This window comes from Heterodontus francisci, chromosome 30 (assembly GCF_036365525.1).
Source record: "Heterodontus francisci isolate sHetFra1 chromosome 30, sHetFra1.hap1, whole genome shotgun sequence".
NCBI lineage: Eukaryota > Metazoa > Chordata > Chondrichthyes > Heterodontiformes > Heterodontidae > Heterodontus > Heterodontus francisci.
The window spans coordinates 52,412,870-52,436,266 of NC_090400.1; the positions used below are offsets into that span (position 1 = coordinate 52,412,870).

General features: G+C 45.2%; 1 protein-coding gene across 4 annotated transcripts in view; it reads right to left on the reverse strand.

Annotated features, from left to right (window-relative positions):
* The window catches only part of nxn (nucleoredoxin), a 312,185-nt gene that overhangs the window by 197,273 nt on the left and 91,515 nt on the right, over positions 1-23,397 (reverse strand). The window lies entirely within an intron of this gene.

Consider the following 23,397-nt stretch of genomic DNA (forward strand, 5'->3'; position numbering starts at 1 on the left):
ACAGCAATGTGATAATGACCAGATAATCTGTTTTTGTGATGTTGATTGAGGGACAAATATTGGCCAGGACAATGGGAAGAACTCTCTTGTTCTTCAAAATCGTGCCATGGAGCTTTTATGTGCACATGAAAACTCATATCCACCCAACACCAACCCCACAGAGCTAACGTTCCATTAACATTCTGAACTCATTAAGCTGCTGGTTTAAATACTAATTACTGCTGCAGTTAACGTTTTTGAAGAGACAGAAGTGATAAACACCTTACATTTACATAACAATGCAGTAAAGTATCATCAGGCGCAAGATGCAATTCAATAAATTCTTTCAACTCCTGCTTGGGGGTTTTTTTTGGTTTTGTTTAAAGATTCAAACATTTGCACATTATATCCCCTGTGCAAGTCTCACTGCTACTTTATCACTGATTAGCTAGAATAGAGAGTTTGGGGTAAGAACACTGGCTAATGAAGTGGATATGGGGGGGGGGGGGGGGGGTGGGGGAGGGAGCTCGTCATTTTTCCCCTCAATTTTCTCACCCATATCGTCTTGCAGCAGCAGCCCTCCAACACCTCACCCAAGAATGGGCAACAACAGGCTATTCAACCATGAAATGACAGCCAAGCCTATTTCTGTTCTCACCAGATGTCCACACTCGTGCCTTTTGCATCAGGAATCAGTGGAGTACAATGAGGAGCAGGAATCCTCACTGGATCTTCCCATTCCGATATGCCTTCACCTTGGCACACAGTGCCCACCTGTAACAACCCTCTTCCCCACCCCCCCCACCCACCCATCCCCAACTGATTCCTCATCTATTGTCAGCTGCCTAAGCAGAGAATTGAGCTTCAATGACGTAGTACTACAGCAGAAATCAGGATTACAGCGAGAAAGAGCTCATCAAGATAGTTTGAGATAATGGCACTTCAAGAAAAATATTTCAGTAAATATTCACACAAGGGATTGGAATACACCAACTATGGCTGGCATGGGCAAAATGGCCCAAATGGCCTTTTTTGCTGCATCATTGTATGAGTCTATGATTTGAGCCTTTGCATTGGAGGATGGCAGGCAGTTTGACTGGTAGTGCAGCTGGCCGACTGCCAGGTATGGACGGCTGGGAATAAGATCAGGGATCAAGCCTTTGGTCTCCTGCCCAACTCAGGACAAAAGAAATAAACACACAGTCCGTCGATATAGTCTGAAAGATCTGGGGAGGAAGCCAGACCCATGAGAAAGCTCTCTTATTAAAGACCAGTCCAACTAGATTCAGTAAAAGCAAGAGTTACAAAAGATGTACATCGCCCACTAACTAGGGACAGGGCTTTACCATTTGTTCTAGGGTTACAAAATAAGCTGCGAATCATTGCACTGTTCACTCACAACAAATCAGCTTCGTGATTTATACATTATAAAAATTGTTTTATTCATCTTTGGCCTCGTCGTATTAGAATATTAATCAGTCTGCCTTTTATGACTTGGAAGAAATGCACATGATGGCACATACCTGATTACAGTATCCAATTCGTACAAGTAGTTTCATTGTTATGACCCTGGGTCACGCTATCGTATGACTAGATACGGAGCAGTAACGCAAAGCCCCTGATATAAACGGTGAGGGATTCACTTGTTGGGGTCACTAAACTCATTATTTAGTGGTCTGAAATTTCTGACAATCATCTGATCTGATGATTGAACATTAATGAGTTGGAAGTTCTTTCTATTTTCACTAAGCTTACACCAACAGTGCACAAAACCAATAAGGAACAGAATTTTCAGACCCTGCAAGGGTTAACTATCACCTCATGGGACCCAAGAGCTTGACGACCTGCCCAAAGGCAAAGCAAAGGCCAGATTTTGAACAAACAGTACTCACTGCTTTCATTTTCTACAGGCTTTTGCACCAGAACTTACAGTGATTAGAAAGCCATTTCAGCGCAGTGTGCTCTGCAGGGGATCTGGGACCTGCGTGAACAGGGCAGGCAACTGTGCATCTCCTCAACCCATCAGATTGAAGAGTCCTTAATGAGACATGCAGAGTCTGAACCAGGAAGTGCAAGTTAGAACTTTTCAGCTGAATTTTATTTTGGCGACCCTGCCTCAGCCATTCGTCAGACTCCTGATAGAATTCAATGGCGGGCAGGCAATTAACTGCCTGCTGTCAGGGAAGCCGTCCCCTTTAAAGGCCAAGATCCCGCCCCCAACTGCTGCTAGCCAATAAGAAGGCCAGCAGTTCAGCAGTCCCAGCAGAGCCACAGGGAGCGGGTGACCACTGCTGGTACTGCAGAACAGCCAAACAGGAGGACCCAGAAGACAGGCAAGTGAGGTTAGAGGTGTGCAAAGGAAACCCAATGCAAGCCCGAATTCCAGACCCAGACGTCCGACCCCACCCGACCTGAACTCGACATGTCATCGGGACCCATCGGGGTCGGGCCGGGTGGCAGGCCTTTGCATCAGTACATGGGTAAATGCCTGCTACCCGACCTGACCCCGACGGCATGTGTCAGGTTCGGGTTGGGTTTCCAGGTCCAGCATTCGGACTTGGGTCGGGTTTCCTTTGCACACCTCTAAGTGAGGTTGGGTTCGTCAGGGCGACTCAGGCAGGCCCCACCATGGGGGGGGGTTGGTGGAGGTTGTTAGTGAAGGCAGGGGGTTCTTTCAGCAGGTGCGGCCCTTGCTACCAGGGGAAGGGCGGCCCTCCGTGGACCACTTAAGGGCCTCAATTGGTCTTCGGGAGGGAAGTCTGTCCTCGACCTTCCCTGCCCTGTTAAAGTGCCATGGCGGTGGGAAGGCGATGGGCACTCCACCCCACCACCTTCCCTTGCCATTTTATTCTCCCCCCACCGCCTCCACCTCCCAGTCTGTCCCTAGAAAGCTAGTAAAATTCAGCCCTATAATTCAATGCCAAATCATGTACTGAAAGCAAAAGAGAGAGAAAGAAAGATGGGATGAAGAGGATAAAAGATATTGCAAGAAAAAGTTTTCAAAGAAAATTCTTTAAATCTCCAACAATAATTGAAATCTGATGGAATGAGGCTCCATACTTGTAAAAGTTAATTTTCAAAGAGGTTGTCTGACCATAATTAAGACTTACCATGCCATTAAAAATTCACTTATGCATGAATGGACAAGCCCTAACGTTTTCTGATGAGTTCAGTTGTAAAGTACCTCAACATTACACCCTTCATATATCTGAATGCCGAGTCACTTGGCGCGATATTGTTACAGCAAAGCTTCTGGAGGATTAGGGCAATTCTGACAGCAACTACCGGATGTCCATGTTTAACAGCATGTGTGCTGTTGCTGGAAGTTGCTGCCTGATTTATACTCTAATAACGGTGAGGGCTATTAGCCTCACTGTTACTTGTACTGCAAAAATCTGGGCCATAGTTTCTACGGAGTTTGCATCTCTGAATTGATGGGTGAAACACGGTCGCCAGAAATGTACATCAAAAAAAAGCAAGAGAACAGATATTATTCCAGAAAGCAACTGACCCAAAACACTGCCATTAATTCCTCCCACCATAACACAACAGAAACAGTAACAGAATTCTCAGTGGTAGTCTATAAATTGAGACTGAAGCATTTTCAGGATTAATAAGCAATTGTATTAACCACTTTCAAATTCCTGCTTGGGCACTCATGGCAGATTAAAGGCTGGCGAGCAATTAGATCGATCCAATTGCGGGGAATCCACATTTTAAAGCTCCTTTACACAGTGAAGAAGCAAAACAAATTTTGAATCAGGTACTGTAGATCTGAATTAATTCTGCGCTTCAATTCTGGATCAACACATCGAAGATAATAGTGGAGGACAGAGAAGTTCAAATCTATGCTGTCGGGCCACATATAATGCCTTGGGCAACAAGCTCCGTGCAAATTCATGCAATGACACTTCAGCGATTCGGTCCATTTAGCTTCAGCCTTACACAAGTGTACACCAGACTGAAGTTTAAAAAAAGTGTATTTGCTCCAGTTAATATGTTACCCCCAACCCGTCCTCTTTTCAGATTTGTGTGCACTTTCCATATTGTTAGTTTTTATTTCAGATTTCTGGCATCCACAGCTTTTGGCTTTCCACTTTATAGAGTCATCATTGAGTTACAGAGGACAGAAACAGGCCCTTCGGCCCACCGTGTCCGCGCCGGCCATCGAGCCTACCTATTATAATCCCATTTTGCAGCACTTGCCCCATAGCCTTGTATTATGGCATTTCATCTAAATACTTCTTAAATGTTGTAAGGGTTCCTGCCCCTACCACCTCTTCAGGCAGTGTGTTCCAGATTCCAACCACCCTCTGGGTGAAAAGAATTTTCCTCAAATCCCCTCCAAACCTCCTGCCCCTACCTGAAATCTATGCCCCTGGTTATTGACACCTCCGCTAAGGGAAAAAGTTTCTTCCTATCAATGCCCCTCAAAATTTTGTACACCTCAATCAGGTCCCCCTCAACCTTCTCTGCACTAAGGAAAACAACCCTAGCCTATCCAGTCTCTCTTCATAGCTGAAATGCTCCAGCCCAGGCAACATCCTGGTGAATCTCCTCTGCACCCTCTGGAGTGCAATCACATCCTTCCTATAGTGTGGTGCCCAGAACTGTACACAGTACTCCAGCTGTGGCCTAACTAGTGTTTTATATAGCTCCATCAAAACCTCCCTGCTCTTATATTCTATGCCTTGGCTAATAAAGGCAAGTATCCCATATGCCTTCCTAACCACATTATCTACCTGTGTTGCTGCCTTCAGTGATCTATGGACAAGTACACCAAGGTCCCTCTGACCTTCTGTACATCCTAGGGCCCTACCATCCATTGTGTATTCCCTTGCCTTGTTAGTCCTCCAAAATGCATCACCTCTTCACCTAGAAAAAATGGTTGTGTAAGTGAAGAGCCCCAACGCTGGCCTTGTCTCACATCCTCACATCCACAAAACACTTTTCAGTAGGAAAAGTAGGTGGCACAGTGGCGCAGTGGTTAGCACCGCAGCCTCACAGCTCCAGCAACCCAGGTTCAATTCTGGGTACCGCCTGTGTGGAGTTTGCAAGTTCTCCCTGTGTCTGCGTGGGTTTCCTCCGGGTGCTCCGGTTTCCTCCCACATGCCAAAGACTTGCAGGTTGATAGGTTAATTGGCCATTATAAATTGCCCCTAGTATAGGTAGGTGGTAGGGAAATATAGGGACAGGTGGGGATGTGGTAGGAATATGAAATTAGTGTAGGATTGGTATAGATGGGTGGTTGATAGTCGGCGCAGACTCGGTGGGCCGAAGGGCCTGTTTCAGTGCTGTATCTCTAAACTAAACTAAACTAAACTCTGCAAAGTGATTAGGAATAGCAGCCATGGCTGCATGGTTCCCCTCCCTCAGCCTGGGATCAGACAGGAAGGATAGCATGGAGCAGACTTTGGTGGATCCCATCTATTACCCCAGCTGAGATCAGCCAGCCCAGCACAGACCAGGGGATCAGGCGTGGGATCTTCCTGCTCAGTGTGACTCAGCACCATGTCACACAGTGCATTGATTCAAACACGTTTGTTCAGAATCCCATCTTCTAATAATTTCGAACAGGGTGAACTGGAAATCTCAGCATCCTTGCAACAGCAAAACAAAAAGCATTTTCATTCACTTAGAGAAACACCAGTATTAAAAGGTTAAACATTCATGTTTACATGTTTCTGAGCATATCTAGATCTCTCAAAATTCTACATGAATGCAATGTAATCTCCACAGATTTGAGCTGATACCATAACAAAAAGAACACCCTCAAACAGCAAATCGGTTCCCACGTTCTCCAATCCTTGCTCTTAGAGGACATGAAAATAATTACTCTTGAGGAATTGCCTATTACAAAGTTCCGTTTGTTCAACTCTGGACTAAGAGATAAGGTCTTTGACTCTTTGCCAAACCAGCATTTCTATAGAAACATTATAAACAACCTCACCAACATTCTACATCCATCATCCTCTTCTCCTTCCCTATACCCGCCTCTACACTCCCACACCCGATAACCCCTCATTTACACTTCTTCCACACTTTCTAGCATTGTTGGAACTCAGCGACAGAATCACCCTGACTGACAAACATATGCATGTGTAAAATTACTCCAATACAATGCGGCAGAGTCTAAAACTCCTACAGTCTTATCACTGGCACAGCTGAGTGCAATACTTGTCATAGTCAGCTGGCATAAAGCAACCGTTTTAAACCCCAACTCCAAAATCAAAACTCGATATGATACACATGAACCTAGGAGTGAGAAAGCATAAATTCTTCATCCCATCACCCTTGTCTTTCAGCTGCTTCTGCTTTTTAAAAATCAGGTTCCTATTCCAGCTTCTTGCGAAATCTCACAAAGAGCTCCGACATCTTCAACAACACTAACTTGCAATTATGTAACACCTTTAATGTCATAAAGTGGACCAGGGCGCTTCACCAGACGTGGACTGGCACCGACCTAGAGGAGATATTCGAACTGGTGACCAAAAATTTGGTCAAAGGAGGAGGTTTTGAGGACCATCCAAGAAGGTAGAGAGGCGGAGAGGTTTAAGGAGTGATTTCTAGAGTTTAGGGCCTAAAAGGTTGAAGGCACAACCGCCAAAGGTGAAGCCTAAGAGGCCATATCTGGGGGGAAACACCTCGGAGCGCGGTAGGGCAGGAGATGGTTACAGAGTTAGAGAGGGGTCCAGGAGACAGAGGAACTTGAACACAAGGATACGAATAATAAAATCGAAGCGTTGAGAACCAACATAGGTCAATGAGCATAGCAGTGATACCTTTTCCCAGGAAATTGCTTGGTTAAGGAGGGCAGGTCAATGGTGTATGTGGTTGCACCTTGTTTTCTAGGGAAAGTTTGATGAACCATCCTTCTTTTTGTATCTACCTAGCACAATAACTCAGTTCCCCTAGCAATTATCAGTCTTGGATGTAACCATTACTTTGACAAATTATAGCACATAGCCTCACATTTCAGACCCCAATTTCTTTCTACAAGTCAAATCCCACCTCTGTTAAGGCTTACTTGAGACCTGGTGACTGAAGAGGAATACACACCCAAGCTACATCGGATATCAGCACCTACAATCTAGCACAATTACGTTACCATCCTTATTGTAGAAACTTTGCTTCTGGTGCAATCAGGCCTCTTACATCAGCCATACTACTTTTTTGTTTAAAAGGTTTTAGGATGTGCTCAGAGATCACCTGTAAAAGCCTGCAGAAAGTCAAGGTACCCACACAAAACGGGTAGTTTGCACTGGGTCTGGGCAGGATTTAGTGGAGCTGGCGGGGGTCCCGGCGCCAGGCTGAAAAGGCAGTGGGAACCCTGCCTCGGCCTTTCGGAGCCCCCCACCCCCAGTGTGATTTAACGGTGCTCAGTCACTTAGGTGCCCGGCGCCGGGATCCCAGTCCCTTTAAAGACGGGGATCCCACCTCCAAGAGCTGCCAGCCAATCAGAAGGCCAGCAGCTCAGTACTATTGGCAGTGCCACCGGGAGCGGTGACGACGTTGCTACAAGAGGCCTGGGAGCAGGCCCAGTGCTAGAGACCAAGAGGTAAGTGAGGTGGGATCACCGGGGCCCGTCTGGTGGGCCCTGGCGATGGGGGCAGGGAGGGTGGGTGAGGCGTGCAGGGGAAGGGATGTTACGAAAGTTGGGTGGATTCCCATTGGGGGCCCTCCATGGGCCACAGATTGCCCATAGAGGAGGCAGCCCCACCCCACAAAAATGAACCTGCATTTATACTGCCTCAGGATTATCCAAAATGCTTCACAGTCAGTGAAGTACATTTTTTTTTGAAGTGTAGCAAGCGAACCCAGAAACTAATTCACACACCGCAAGGTCCCAAAGAGAGCAATGAGATAAATGCTCCGATAGTCTGTATTTGGTCGCACTGAGTGAGGAATAAATGGTTGGATAGGACACTGTGGTGACATGCACCCAGGAGGGTAGACAGAGCCTTGACTTAACATCACATTCAACAGGACCACCTCAGTGCTGCACTAAAGTGTCAGCCTGGATTAGGGCGGCACAGTGGCGCAGTGGTTAGCACCGCAGCCTCACAGCTCCAGGGACCCGGGTTCGATTCCAGGTACTGCCTGTGTGGAGTTTGCAAGTTCTCCCTGTGTCTGCGTGGGTTTTCTCCGGGTCCTCCGGTTTCCTCCCACAAGCCAAAAGACTTGCAGGTTGATAGGTAAATTGGCCATTATAAATTGTCACTAGTGTAGGTAGGTGGTAGGGAAATATAGGGACAGGTGGGGATGTTTGGTAGGAATATGGGATTAGTGTAGGATTAGTATAAATGGGTGGTTGATGTTCGGCACAGACTCGGTGGGCCGAAGGGCCTGTTTCAGTGCTGTATCTCTAATCTAATCTAATCTATATGCTCAAGGCTCTGGAGTGGGGCTTGAACCCATGATCTTCTTGACTCAGAAGCAAGAGAGTGCTACCAATGGCACCACAGCTGACATCTACAAGGCTAGCATGGGTACAAAGCACTTTCACACTAAACTTACATGGGTTAAACAGGACATTAAATCCTAGGCTGAGTGAGCCAGGATGTGATTCTCTCCACTGCTGATCTCACTTCACACTGCATGGTGTCAGGTTAGCCTCCTACTCTGGATTTAGGCAATAAAACAGTTCAAAACTGTGGAGTTGCATAAATGCACCCTGAACCTAGCAGCCATTTTCAAAAGCATTGTAGGTTTATTCCTGATGGGAAACGGTAGGTGGCATTTTTCAAGAGGACCAGAGGGGCACAGCTAGGGAGAGCCCAAAAGCAGTTAGCAAATATTTAATGTTTTTTTCTATCGAAGGTAGGATTCAGGACTACAGCCATGTGGAGTGAAGCCACTTCAATGTACATAAATAAAATATTGGAAGTAGTCTTTGACACCATGCCAGTACTTCCATGGTATCACCTCTGATAGTATTCCAGCAAGCTCACAAGCACCGTCCGACGCTGTGCCAACACTTCTACAGATGCATCTGTAAACAAGTGCATTTTAACTCCTTGGAAAATTTAGGTTCAAATGGGACATTAAGTGTAAAGCACTTAAAAAATATTTAGAACATTTTTATACAGTTAGGGGTTTCAACACTGAGGGAAGCCAATCAGCCTATTATACTTGTGCCAGCTCCACACTGTTCCTATCGACTTTGATTATATTTCCCTGCCCTGTAATGCTCTCCTGGTCAGCCCACACCCACCCATCCACAACCTTGCATCTTCTGTAAACGTGAGATCATCCAAAACTCAGATGCCCATGCCCTAACTTGCACCAACTCTCGTTCCCTCATCCCCTGTGCTCGCTGACTGACATCAGCTCCCGGCCTAACAAGGTCTTGGTTGTAAAATTCTCATCCTCATTTTCAGACACCATGATGGCCTCACCCCTCCTTAACTCTAATTCCTCCAGCCCGACAACCCTGCATGACCTCTGCACTCTTCCAATTCTGCCCTCTTGTGTGCATGTCTGATTTTAAGCTCCAACATTGTAAGTCATGCCTTTAGCTGTCTAGGCCACAAGCTTTGGAATTCCTCCCTAAACCTCTCTTTCCTTCTTTAAGATGCTTCTTAACACCTAACTCTTTGACTAAGCTTTAGGTAACCTGCCCTAATATCTCATGTGGTTCGGTCAAATTTGGTTTGTTAACACTTCAGTGAAGTACCTTGATATGTTTCGCCTAATGTAAAAAAGGAGTTATATAAGTGCAAGTTGCTGGTTTTAAACCAATATGACCACCTCCAGAAGCTAACCCACTGTCACTGGAACTCTCTTCCTAACAGCACTGTGGGTGTACCTACCTCACATGGACTGCAGCGGTTCAAGAAGGCAGCTCACCATCACCTCCTCAAGGGCAATTAGGGATGGACAATAAATGCTGGCATAGCCAGTGACGCCCAAATCCCATGAATGAATAAAAAAAAACTACCATCTCTAGTACCATAGCCAGAATGGCTCAGAATCCCAGCTGTACTTGGCATCTGAAATTATGAACCCATCACTGAGCACATTTCGGGGATTCCCAGCCAGCATTTTCACTCTTACCACATACAGAAGAGTGTGTAATGTAACAAGTTATTCGCTTGATATTGGCAAAGGAGCTTAGAGAGAACTTAAGGAAGGGAGAGAGATACAGTGATTAAAAACAGATAATTTAATTGTAATTGGGAAACATATTAAATAATTGGAATATCTGTTGTTACTATTACTCCCGTCCTGCTACCATCCGACCTAACAGCCATTCATGCCCCTCCCCGTAATACAGGCTACTCCAACAGACGAAGTGTAGATAATGATATTTCACCTTGCAATCCTGGGGAAGCTGCAGGATAAATCAAGGCTAGACGCCGCTAAAGACAGAAAAGAATACTTTGTATGAAATGAGAGTCAGTTAAAGGATGAGGCCATTAGCCAACTGAAAGCTCATTTGTCAAAATGCAGATTCAATCTCTTTCCAATTAGGGCCATGGTCAATAGGGCAGATCACAAATTGCATATGATTGATAGCTCGACAGAAACTGGTGCCTAGGTGACATGTTTTTTTTTTACTGCACTTATATTGAAGCCCTGCCTTCAAAAGCAGCACTGGAGCCCCTCGACAGCGCTGACCAGCTCGAATGCTGGTTTCTCTCACTACCTCTAGAAGCAAGGCTCTGCAGGATCTCAACTTTAAAGAAATTGTGTGCACGCACAATGTGATACTCAGAGTTATCCCAGCTGGCCCTCCCCATTCACCTGGGAGGCAGTGGCTTAGTGGTAATGTCACTGAACTAGTAACCACAGGTCCAGGCTCATACCCTGAGGACACGGGTTCAAATCCCACCACAGCAGCTGGTGGAATTTAAACTCAATTAGTTAATAAAAATTCAATTCTGGAATTGGAAGCTAGTCTCAGTAATGGTACCATGAAACTATCATTGATTGTCATAAAAACCCATCTGGTTCACTCATGGCCCTTAGGGAAGGAAATGTGCTGGTTGGCCTACATGTGACTCCAGACCCACAGCAATGTGGATGACTTTTAACTGCCCTTTGAAATGGCCGAGCAAGCCACTCAGTTGTCAAGGGCAATTAGGGATGGGCAACAAACATTGACCTTGCCAGTGATGCCCACATCCCATGGAAAAAAAAAACCCTATAGTGCAACTGGGGAGAACTCAGAATGCCCCTGTTTATTTACCACTTCTAAAGGACGCAATTTCACAATATAAGTAGTCAAACATGGCAGCCAATTTGTGCACAGCAAGCTCTCGAAGCAGCAGTGAGATAAATTACCAGTTAATCAATATTAACATTCAAAAGGAAATTGGATATAAACTTGAAAAGGAAAAAAAAAATCAAGGCTACCGGGTTAGAGGGAAGGTGGTGGGGGGGCGGGGTGGGGGATAGTGAAGTGCATGGGACTAATTGGATACTCCTTTCAAAGAGCCGGCACAGGCTTTATGGGCCGAATGGCCTCCTTCTGTCCTGTATGATTCTATAATTTGTTTTGGTAATGTTGGTTGAGGGATAACTGTTGGCCAGGACATGGGGAGAACTTCTGCTCTCCTTCAAACAGCACTCTGGGATCCTGCTAGGCTGCTCAGAGCTTGTCCATCTCTTGGCTGCGTTCCACACGTTAGCTAAAAGATCTGTTACTTCTCCTTTCTACCTATTTGTGAAGTACCTTAGGAAATTCCTTCCGTTAAAAGCAATTTGTAAATGCAAGTTGCTAATGTCGTCAACAACTGTTCCTACGAATTAACCACAAATCAGTTAATAAAGCATATGGGTTCCCGGATTTTATAAATAGAGGCAGAGATTACAAAAGCCAGGAAGTTATGTTAAACCTATATAGAACACTAATTTGGCTCAGCTGGAGTACTGTGCCCAATTCTAGGCACTGCACTTTAGGAAGGGCATGAAGACTTTGGAGAGGGTGCAGAAGAGATTTACTAGAATGGTTGCATGGATGAAGGATTAACAATTTTGTGGACAGATTGGACATGCTGGGGTTGTTCTCATAGAGAGGGCGGAGAGAAGATTTGGTAAATGTTTAAAATCATGAAGGGTTTGGATACAGTAAATAAAGAAAAACTGTTTCCAGTTACGGGAGGATCATTAACCAGAGGGCACAGATTGAAGGTGAAGAACCAGAAGCGACATGAGGAAAATGTTTTTGAAGTAAAGAGTGGTTAGGATTTGAAATGCACTGCCTTATTGAATGGTGAACACCAATTCAAGAGAAGCTTTCAAAAGAGAATTGGATAAATACTTGAAAAGAGGCAAAATGCAGGGATATGGAGAAGACAGCCTGGGAGTGGGACTAACTGGTTCTTCGACAGAGCTGATGCAGGCTTGATGGGCTGAATGGCCTTTGTCTTTGCTGTACTATTCTATGACTCTGTAATTCAAGTTCCAGAAATCTAATCTCTGGCTGATTAACCTTAGGATAAGGCAGCCAGGATTTAAGATAACTTTGATATAATTCTTTTTCACCAGACTTCTCTCTTCCTTTTCCATGCGCCTTGAAGCTGTTTTTACATTGGTCTGGCTTTAATTCAGAGTCTAGGAGACTGGTAATCTGGAAGCAACATGACAATGGTTGCAGTGGCAGACTTGTAGACCCACAAGAGCTAGTCTGCCGCAGTTAACACTGGGGAGGCCAGGTGAACGTGAGTGTCGGCTCGATGCTTTCCTGATAAGGGAGCCAGGTTCATCAAATTGCTTGTAGGGTTGGGACTGGAGAAGGAAGGAGTGGAGAGCGATGTGGAAGTGCATGGATCCATATTTCCTTAATGGATCATCACATAACTCAAAATGTCAACATTTCACAATAGGTCATAGAGGTGGTTCAAGAAAAGGGGGAATAAAGAATCACACTGCTCTCATGGAAGAAAAACACCAACATGGACTGGTTGCACCAATTGTTGCAGAGAATTACAATGCACTATATTTGGCAATCCAGCTCAGAACCAATGTAGTCAAGTAAAGTCCTATAGAACTGAACACCCATTAACGTCGGTTTTATTATTAAGTACATTTCCTAATTGTCTGCCTTGCTATCCCTTGGTCAAAACATTCGGTCTTAAAATCAACACTGTTAGCAGCAGAATTGGCGATCTACCAGAAACAAAAGAAGTTGAACATAATTTGGGGGGTGGTAAAGAAAAGTAGAGCAGAACCACTTAAAAAACACAACTTCCAGCTGAGAAGATGCCTGGGAATAGCCAGCAGTTTGAATGTGTATCTGTGGGTGACAATGAGACTGAGAGAGCTCGCTCAATACTTTAACACCATGCATTAAGAAGCATAGAAGACCAACCTAGAGATGACTCTTTATTCCCTCCACACAGCCCCCGTCTGCCCTCATCTGGGGTGGGAAAGCATCGAGCCTACACTCTCATTCAAGTCAGGCCCCCAGTGTTAACTGCACGGCAGACACCCTGAACACCCGGCTCGGCGATGCATTGCCCCGGCACTAGTGAAAAGCTATAATTATATTTAAAAAGAGAATGCACTTGGGGATGCATTAACCTACATTTCCGTGCATTTTTAAAACACCAAAAAAAAACTAATTAAGATTCCACAGCTGTTCACTTTGGATGCAACTCAATAAGGATTCCAGCAACTTTTAATAAGTGTTTACAGAACTAGGATTCCAACATAACAAAACAGTGCCTGCAAAGTCAGCACGAGATGAGCGGAGTTAATTTTTCCCTTAGTGAGCATGGGCACATACATCTAGAGCACGAAGTGCACATACACACCCCTTCATCAGCAGACCCTCACATAAGTAGTTCAGAAAGTGAAAATGGATTTGTGCACCTACACAAGTAACTCAAAATAAACATGGCCTATAATTTGCAAGGTTGTATCTAAACACCTGGCCCCATAGAGCCCGTTACAATTAAAAGTTGAACACTGGGCTCAATGTAACGCTGAAGAGTTAATCAAGCGAATGGCTGGACTTAGTCAGCTTGTTGGTAAAAGGAATCCTGGTCAACCAACACCAAAGAGCCACAAACACTTTATTTTCTTTTTTAAAAAAAGGCAAGAAGAGAGGAAGGGATGAACGACTGAAATGTACCCTTATTTGATCTGCTGGCTGGGCTGCTTGCCCTGCTGAATATGAATGAGACGAACAAGCTATAATCCATCAAATTCTGATACAACACGGACCCATCTCCCAGGGAAACACAGAGACACTGATGAATGAGATGAGCTGACTATTGCATTCTGTGCTTCAGGCTGAAATGTAACACCATGATGTCAACAATGAGTTACACTAACACAACAACAACTTATTTATGTAGCATCTTTAACATAGCAAAAACACCCCAAGGCACTTCACGTAGGCACGAGGTTTACAAAAAAGATGTCGAGTCAAAAAAAGATATTAGGGGACAGGTAACCAAAAGCTTCATGAAAGAGGTGAGTTTCAATGAGGTCCTCTAAAGGAGTGGGCGGTGGAGAAGTGGGGCCCAGACGACTGAAGGTACAGCTCGACACACAGTAAAACCAAATCTAGTACTGCATGGCTCATCCAGCTGTGTGCCGGGTATGCTCAAGTTTGTGCCCCTTAGACTTGAGGCCCATACCAGGATGACGTCATCGCATACCATCCCTGATGACTTGGCTGGGGACGAGGGCATCAAAAGGTAGAGGCAAGTGTCTGGATGAGCAAGCCAACAGCTACAGAGGGATCAGAGTGAGACACTACGTGGTTTGAGGGTGCAGTTGTATGCAATCAGGGACAGGGAAGTAGACTTTTATCCCTGGGTGGGCACTGAAGGAAATGGAGTCAAAGGAGAATTAGAGGGTGTTGGATGGGACATGGGAGAAAATAGTGAGGCTTTGATGGCCTTGTCACTGATACAAGATATTGGGAGGAGAGAGGTTAAGAGAGACATTGAAGCCACAAAAGTGGTCAGGAGTACAGTAGAAGAGTTTATACAGGGAAAGAGGTCTAGAGAGATCCAAAGGGAAGTGAATTTGAAGGAGAGGGATCAGGGAAAGCCAAGATGGAGATTGAAATCAGCTAAAATAAGAAGTGCAAATCTGAGGGAGGATATAACAGATTCATGATCTTGTTTCAAAGCACTTTTCAGTCAGTGAAGGACTTTTGAAGTGCAGTCACTTTTTTTTTCCAAAATATACTTTATTCATAAAAATCTGTAAAACAAAATACATTACCAAACAATTCCAAAAAGCACAAAGTCAAAAAATACAAGGAGTGCAAAAGAGATCAGCTTCCTTCAATACAGGAGTGAGTTGCCACACAACCCTTCCATTTCATTTTACATGCTATATACATTTTACAGCGAACTAAATATTTTCTGGATACAGTTGAGGGGTTTTTCATTGGTCCAGCCCCTCAGTTCACCTTGGTTGGGGGGACCTTACACTGTGGTCTTTCCCCATTGAGCCTTTGCTGCGGCTGCCCCAAGCTTTAGTGCGTCCCTCAGCACGTAGTCCTGGACCTTGGAATGTGCCAGTCTGCAACATTCGGTCGTGGATAACTCTTTGCGCTGGAAGACCAGCAAGTTTCGGGCAGACCAAAAGGCATCTTTCACTGAGTTGATAGTCCTCCAGCAGCAGTTGATGTTTATCTTGGTGTGCATCCCTGGGAACAGCCCGTAGAGCACAGCCTCCTGTGTTACAGAGCTGCTTGGGATGAACCTAGACAAAAACCACTGCATCTCTTTCCACACCTGCTTTGCAAAGACACATTCCAGATGGAGGTGGGCAACAGTCTCTTCCCCACCACAGCCACTTTGAGGGCATTGTGCAGATGGTGTGAGACTCTGGGCGTGCAGGAAGGATCTGACAGGGAGGACTCTTCTCACCACCAGCCAAGCTAGATCTTGGTGCTTGTTTGAAAGTTCTGGTGATGAGGCATTCTGCCAAATGACTTTGGCAGTCTGCAGGGATCCATTCGACCGGATCTACCATCTCCTTTTCCCGTAGGGCCTTGAGGACATTCCGTGCAGACCACTCACTGCCTGATGGATTGGTGGTCAAAGGTGGTTTTCCATAGAAACTTTTCCACGAAGGATAGGTGGTACGGCACGGACCAACTGGATGGAGCGTTCCGCGGCAATGTGACCAGGCCCATCCTTCACAACACTGGGGACAGATAGAACCTCAGCACGTAGTGACACTAGGAGTTTGCGTACTGGGGGTCTACACACAGCTTGATGCAGCCGCACACGAAGGCGGTCATCAGGATGAGGGTGACGTTTGGTACATTTTTCCCTCCCTTATCCAGAGGTTTGAACATCGTGTCCCTCCGGACCCGGTCCATTTTGGATCCCCATATGAAGCGAAAAATGGCTCGGGTGACCGCCACAGCGCAGGAGTGGGGTATGTGTCAGACCTGCGCCACGTACATCAGCAACGTGAGCGCCTCGCACCTGATGACTAGGTTCTTACCCACAATGGAGAGAGATCGCTGCTCCCACATGCTCAGTTTATGTTGCACCCTGGCTACTCGCTCCTTCCAGGTTTTGGTGCACGCCCCAGCCCCTCCGAACCATCTCCCCAGCACCTTCAGGTAATCTGACCTGACGGTGAAGGGGACAAAGGATCGGTCAGCCCAGCTCCCAAAGAACATGGCCTCGCTCTTGCCGTGGTTAACTTTGGCTCCCGAGGCCAGTTCGAACCGGTCGCAGATGCTCATCAGTCTGCGCACAGACAGCGGGTCCGAGCAGAAGACGGCGACGTCATCCATGTACAGGGAGGTTTTAACCTGAGTGCCTCCGCTGCCTGGGATTGTCACCCCTCTTATGCTCGCATCCTTCCTAATAGACTCAGCAAAGGGTTCAATACAGAAAACAAACAAGACCGGGGAGAGAGGACAGCCCTGTCTGACTCCAGATTGGATCGGGAAACTTTTTGAATCCCACCCATTGATTGAGACTGCACTACTGATGTTTGTGTAGAGCAGTTGGATCCAATTGCAGATTCCCTCCCCAAACCCCATTTTGGAAAGCATGTCTATCGTGTAGGTGTGTGATATCCTGTCAAAAGCCTTCTCCTGGTCCAGGCTGATGAGGCAGGTGTCCACCCTCCTGTCCCGTACGTAGGCGATCGTATCCCTGAGTAGCGCGAGACTATCAGAGATCTTCCTGCCGGGTTGAAGGGAAATGCAGAAAGGTAGAGTCCAGTTGGTTGGTGGGGTGAGTTAGTCCACAGTAGATGTGAAGAAGTAAGGTTAGAGCAGGTTTTTTTTTTAATTCTTTCATAGGATGTGGGTGTCGCTGGCAAGGCCAGCATTTGTTGCCCATCCCATATTGCCCTTGACAACTGAGTGGCTTGCTAGGCTATTTCAGAGGGCAGTTAAGAGTCAACCACATTTCTGTGGGTCTGGAGTCACATGTAGGCCAGACCAGGTAAAGATGGCAGATTTCCTTCCCTAAAGGACATTACTGAACTGGATAGGTTTTGACAACAATCGATGGTAGTTTCATGGCACCATTACTGAGACTAGCTTTCAATTCCAAATTTTTATTCATTAAATTCAAATTTCACCAGCTGCCGTGTCCCAGGGCATTAGCCTAGGCCTCTGGATTACTAGTTCAGTGACATTACCACCACACCACCGTCTCCCCCTCCTCTTGAGGGGGCAGCAAAGCATCCATCAGAAAATGTTTATGGTTAATTCAAGCCTGGGCTGACAGCAGAAAGGAGGAAAGCTGGACAGCAGTGATGGGCTGGGGTTAGGAATCCAGGGGAAGAGGAGTGGGGGAGGGGAAGCAAAATATCTGAGAGGACAGAGATAAAAAGTTGGCACGGCTGGGTGAGATGTCGGGGAGAGGAGAGAACGGTCAAAAGGGAGAAATAGAAGTAATGAGCTGACTTCCAGAGCAACATCCAAAGTGACACCATACAGTCTGTGACACCACGACACCAACTCACTAAATGTAGCCATTTTTAAGAAGAAAGTACTCTCCATATGGATGGAATTCCCATCCAGCTCCTGGAAATATTGACTGGTGTTCACATTGAGTTCTGGAGGTGCCAGGAAACAGCCCTCTGGTATTTTACTCAAGTGGCCAATCTTTATTACAAGAGTGTGAATGCTGGAAGCCTATTCAACAATAGGTGGGTTGGGGGAGGAGGGGGAGTCACCAATTTCCTCATCCTCCCCCAGCGCAGAGGCACTGAGCTCAATTGTAGCAAGCCTACTGTCACTGTGGCTGAGATGGGTAGTGTGCGCAGAACCCAGGGACCTCCCTGATCTGTACAGCTCAGTAACACACTGGGCTGGGAATTTAGGCCATCAGCTTTCTAAATAGTCAGAAAGAACTCAGCATTTAGAACACTGTGATTTTTAAAAATATATTCCATTAACAAGCTTAAACAAGATCCAAAGGAAGACAAATAGGCTTGTTAAAAATATATAGGTACTAAAATGTGTTCTTCTCTGTTGGACTTCTATTAACCAGATGTTTGTCTTTATGACTCAGTTTTGAATTTCTAATATGACCCAGAGTTTCGTTTGGTTACATTCTGTACTTCTTGGCCCTGAATCATCACTTTTCACCGGTTGAGCTGACGGGAGTATCCACTAGGCAGAAAGGAGATAGCCCACATTTTTATTGTAGAAAAGCATCCCAAGGTGCTGCATAAAGACATGTGGAAGAATGGACACAAAGCCGAAAGAGGAAAGATGGTCTATGGTGGTCTCAAAGAGATGGATTTTTAAAGAGAGTCTTATAAAGGAGAAGGTGATGAGGTGGGAGTTTTGGAAGCAGCTGAAGGCTTTCCATCAACGGTGCTGCGAAGATGGGGGCAGGTGTGAATACACAAGTAAGAGGGATGGGTTAGATGGGATGGTTATCCAATGCATAGACCCTACAGAATAATGCATGAGTAAAGCCACAAGCACATTTCAGCACCGTGTCTGTCCACGGGGCTCAAACAATCATGTGCTTTGGGCATAGAACAGAATAGAACTTGAAGCTTGCACTCAATTTAAAAACAGAAACCAAAGTAAGGGAATAGGCAGATTAAAAAGATGCATCATACAGCCACATAACATCTATCCACAGCAGTTACACAAAATTTAACATGTTGGTTCTGTGGGATTGGTTTTAACAGGTTAGTTTAAGTCTGCCATTCATTCAGGGCTATGTAATTGCTATGTAAACCTTCAAAGTTTGTCACAGGATCTTGCCTCGTGCACAGATGAAGAGAAATCAGGTGTTATTTTCATGGTCCATTCACTGGCTATGTCCCCAATTCTGGAATTGTCTCCTTAAACCTCTCCAGCTCTGAATCCAATTCTCCTCCTTTAAGAGGCTCCTTAACTTATCCCAATATCTCCCTCTGTACCTCGGTAACAAATTCTGCCTGCTAACACTCATGTGAAGTGCCTTGGGACCTTTTACAACATTTAAAATGTGCTATTTTAAAGCAAGATGTTGTCGTTATACAGTATCCTTCATATACCAAAATATTCCAAGGTACTTTACAGGAAAGCACCGAGCTAGAAGAGAAGTTATGGGGCTTGACCAAATAAACAGCAAGCACATCCTGTCACACCCATATAAGGTATGGAAATAACTGTGCTAAGGTTGTTAGGCCATAACCTGAGCAATGCAGCCCCTCATAAAAAAAGACAGATCACAATCAGCACACGGGATTTCCACCACCAATCTAAAGATGCAGCTTTTTGCCCAATGTGGACCTGAATGAAATTGTTTCATCCCTTCTCCAATCCACTTAGCACAACTTAGCAGAGATCTGAAGATAGACAAACACAACTGTAGCAGCCTAGTTCAGTGCCGGAAGACTCACCTTTGCCTTCAGAAGGTCCTGGGTTTCAAGCCCACCAGGGTTTGAGTACATAACCTAGACTGACGCACCAGTGAAGCACTAGATAGCTCTGCATTGCCAATGGTGCAATCTTTCAGATGAGACTTCTGCCCACTCAGGTGGATGTAAAAGCTGGAAGAACGACAGGGAGTTCCCCTAGTTCCTGGGCCAATACTCCTCCCTCAATGTAGTGCAACTGTCACTTATCTCACTACTGTTCTGGAGGCATAAACAGCAATGACCACATGCCAAAACTAAGTGGTTGACTGTGAAGTGCTTTGGGACATCCTGAGAAAACAAAATGACTTGCATTAATATATAGTGCCTTTCAGGAGCTCAAGAGCATCCCAAAGCACTTTAAAGACAATTAATTACTTTTGAAGTGTGGACCCTCTTCATAATGTAAGAATTGCGGCAGCCAATTTGCACGCACCAAGCTCCCATAAACAGTACTGTGATAGTGACCAAGTAATCTGCTTTTTTTGCAATGTTTATTGAGGAAGAAATACTGGCCAAGACACCAGGGAGAATTCCCCTGCTTTTCTTCACAATAGTGTCGTGGGATCTTTTACATCCACCTGGGAGAGCAGGCAGGATGTCAGTTGAACATCTCATCGGAAAGACAGCATTGCCGTACCCTCAGTACCACACTGGGGTGTCAGCATAGATTGTGTGTTGAGACTTAAACCCACAACCTCTGAATCAGAGGCAACACCCACTGGTCCACAGTTCAGGATGCAAAAGGTGCTTTACAAGTAAAAATATTTCTCCCAACCCTGCTTAAACATGAGTGTTTGAAAAGAAATTAGAAAGAGGGGGCAGAAAATGAGAAGAATTAAGGCGATCCAAAAAAATCAAAGCAAAACCACTGATCGAGTTGAAATGCCTAACAGCAGGGGCAGATGTGCTGACAGCTCAACACAGAACAATGTGGGTTATCTGAGGAGTGGCGATTGAGTAAAAGATAGTCTGAGAGAAAAAAAAGCAAATCTTTCAAAAGAAGATAAAATTATTATAAATAGGAATGAAAAGGCTGCCACATTTACTACCCTTCAGCCTCAGCATTGTCCAGTGGACAATTAGTAACATTAACTTTGATTCTTCACATAATCTGCTTCATCCCCACTTGGCTACTTCACTAAGTTTTTCTTTTCAGTTTTGCCTGATCCTAAAAGCCTCAAGTCAGTAACTCTCGCCCTGTACAACATAGAGGAGATGTGACATTGCAATTGTCACTCAGATTGAGCACAGCCTGGAGGCCTCCTCCTCAGAGCATGGTGAGGGATCTAATGTTGAACCCACTCTAATAAACCACTGCCCCTTTATAAAACGGAATTACCTCAGGTTGACACTGGGAATGGCACTTGTACATTAACAAATGCAACTTGTGCTCACCAAGGATAAGGAGGGTAAAGAAAGTGGGACAAATCCCTAAAGCACCACCACATCCCCTATGTCCCTCCCAGCAAAACTCGGCAGGGCTTCGAGCATCTACTCAAACAATGCATTTTTTTTTTAAACAAAAGCAATAACCATTTGGAGGCATTCTGTACATGTCACCATACAAGAAGGCTCAACTTTGCAAGGTGCCCAAACACAGAGGCAACCCATAGACACGTCAATACAATAGTCTCCCTCTTACTAAAGCTTTGCAAACTTTTGAGAGGTCAAGAGGAAAGGGGATCGATGACAGTGTGAAGATGCACAAACTCCTGAGCTGGCAAATGAGGTCAAACTTCATAGGAAATTTAAGATGCCCAAGATACCACTCAAAAAATAACTCTGTATGCAAAGAAGGGAGTTGACCTGATTTATTGGATCAGCTCATGTACAAACAGGAACAGCTTTAAAGGGACCTATAAACAGTAATGTGTCTTGCAAAGTGGGGGGGGGGGGGGTGGGGGGTCAGGGTTGCGCAATGAAAATCAATGCTGCAATGGGATCTGGTGCTAGACTTGTTTCTTCTAATATCACATCGTAAAATGTTAAAAATCACACGAAATGCAGACATGCAGTCAGCTGCAATGAGTACTTGACAGAACAGCCCGGCTTGGTTAATTGGAGAACTCGGAATATTCACAATCCCAAAACAATACTCCAGCATTTTGCAGCATGGTCGCTTTCTTCCATGCACTCCTCTTATCTGGATCGCCTCAACTAATCTACTCCTAATCAACCCCCACCCCCACAACGTTCTGCATTTGTCACACCTGTGTATAGATACAGTGGAAGTGGAAAGGATGCAGAGAAAAAGACAAATTATTTTTTAGAGGAGCAAAACTATGGAGTGAAGTTAATGAAAGCTAAATCAGTTCGCAGTGAAATAAAAGAGGGATATCTCCTGCCAGAAAAGGAGTGCTAGTAGTCTTTACTTAGAATCATGAGAACAGAAGGCGGCCATTCGGCCCTTGTACCTGTGCTGGTTCTTTGAAAGAGCTATCCAATTAGTCCCACTCCCCTGCTCCTTCTGCACAGTCCTGCAATCTTTCCCTTTTCAAATATACAACCAATTTTCCTTGTGAAAGTTTGCTTTGAATCTGCTCTCATCACTATTCCAAACAGTGCGTACTTAACCAGGCTCATCAAAGCAAAAGAAGCAGTAAACTAAGTGGAAGCTTATTCAGCACCCCGCTTACACTATGGGTTAAACTTAGCTGTATCATAGTGTGAAGATTAGCTGTACCTGACCCAATTCATCGTACCCAGACACAAAATTATGTCTCACCACTGCCATTATCAGAATTCCTCAATCGTGCATCACACTTAAATTGCACAATTTCAAGATTTCCCTCAATTGTTATTCCTCTTAGAAATGTTTCTTTTGGAAAGCATGCAATAAAGTAGCATTACTCAGCAACAGGATTTATTCGTTTAAAAAGTCATTATTAATGGTCAATAAATAGGTGGATTCAAGTTGATAAAAAGAAAAGGTTTTAAACAGGAATGTTTGTAACAATTAGGAGCAAGGGCCTGCGTTTGGGGGAGTGCAAACGCAGAGCAGATGTATGCAGAAGACTGGAAGGTGTGCAATGCTGCACTCTCATGCACAATACTATCATTGCCTCTATGCAATACTGTATCTACTATGTGCAATACTGACGCAATACTGTATCCCCCATCCGTGTGCAATACTATATCCTCTATTCCCCGTGTACAATACTATGTGCCCCAACCATGTGCAATACTGTATTTCCCATGTATAATACTGTATCCCCTCTTCCCTGTGTGCAATACTGTATCCTCTATGTACAATACTGTATCCCCTCTTCCCTGTGTGCAATACTGTATCCCCCATGTACAATACCGCAACCCCCATGTGCAATACTGTATCCCCCATGTACAATACCGCAACTCCCATGCGCAACACTGTATCCCCTCTTCCCCATTTGCAATATTGTATCACATGTGCAAGTGTATTCCTCTTTCCAGTGTACAATTCTGCATCTCCTATGTGCAATACTGCAATCCCCATGCACAACACTGTATACCCTCTTCCCCGTGTGCAACACAGTATCCCCACGAAAAGGCCTGCTCGGGTCGGCAATTGAGACCCCGACCCGAGCCCAACAGAACCCCATCCGACCCAGAGCCCGACCTGGCCCAAGT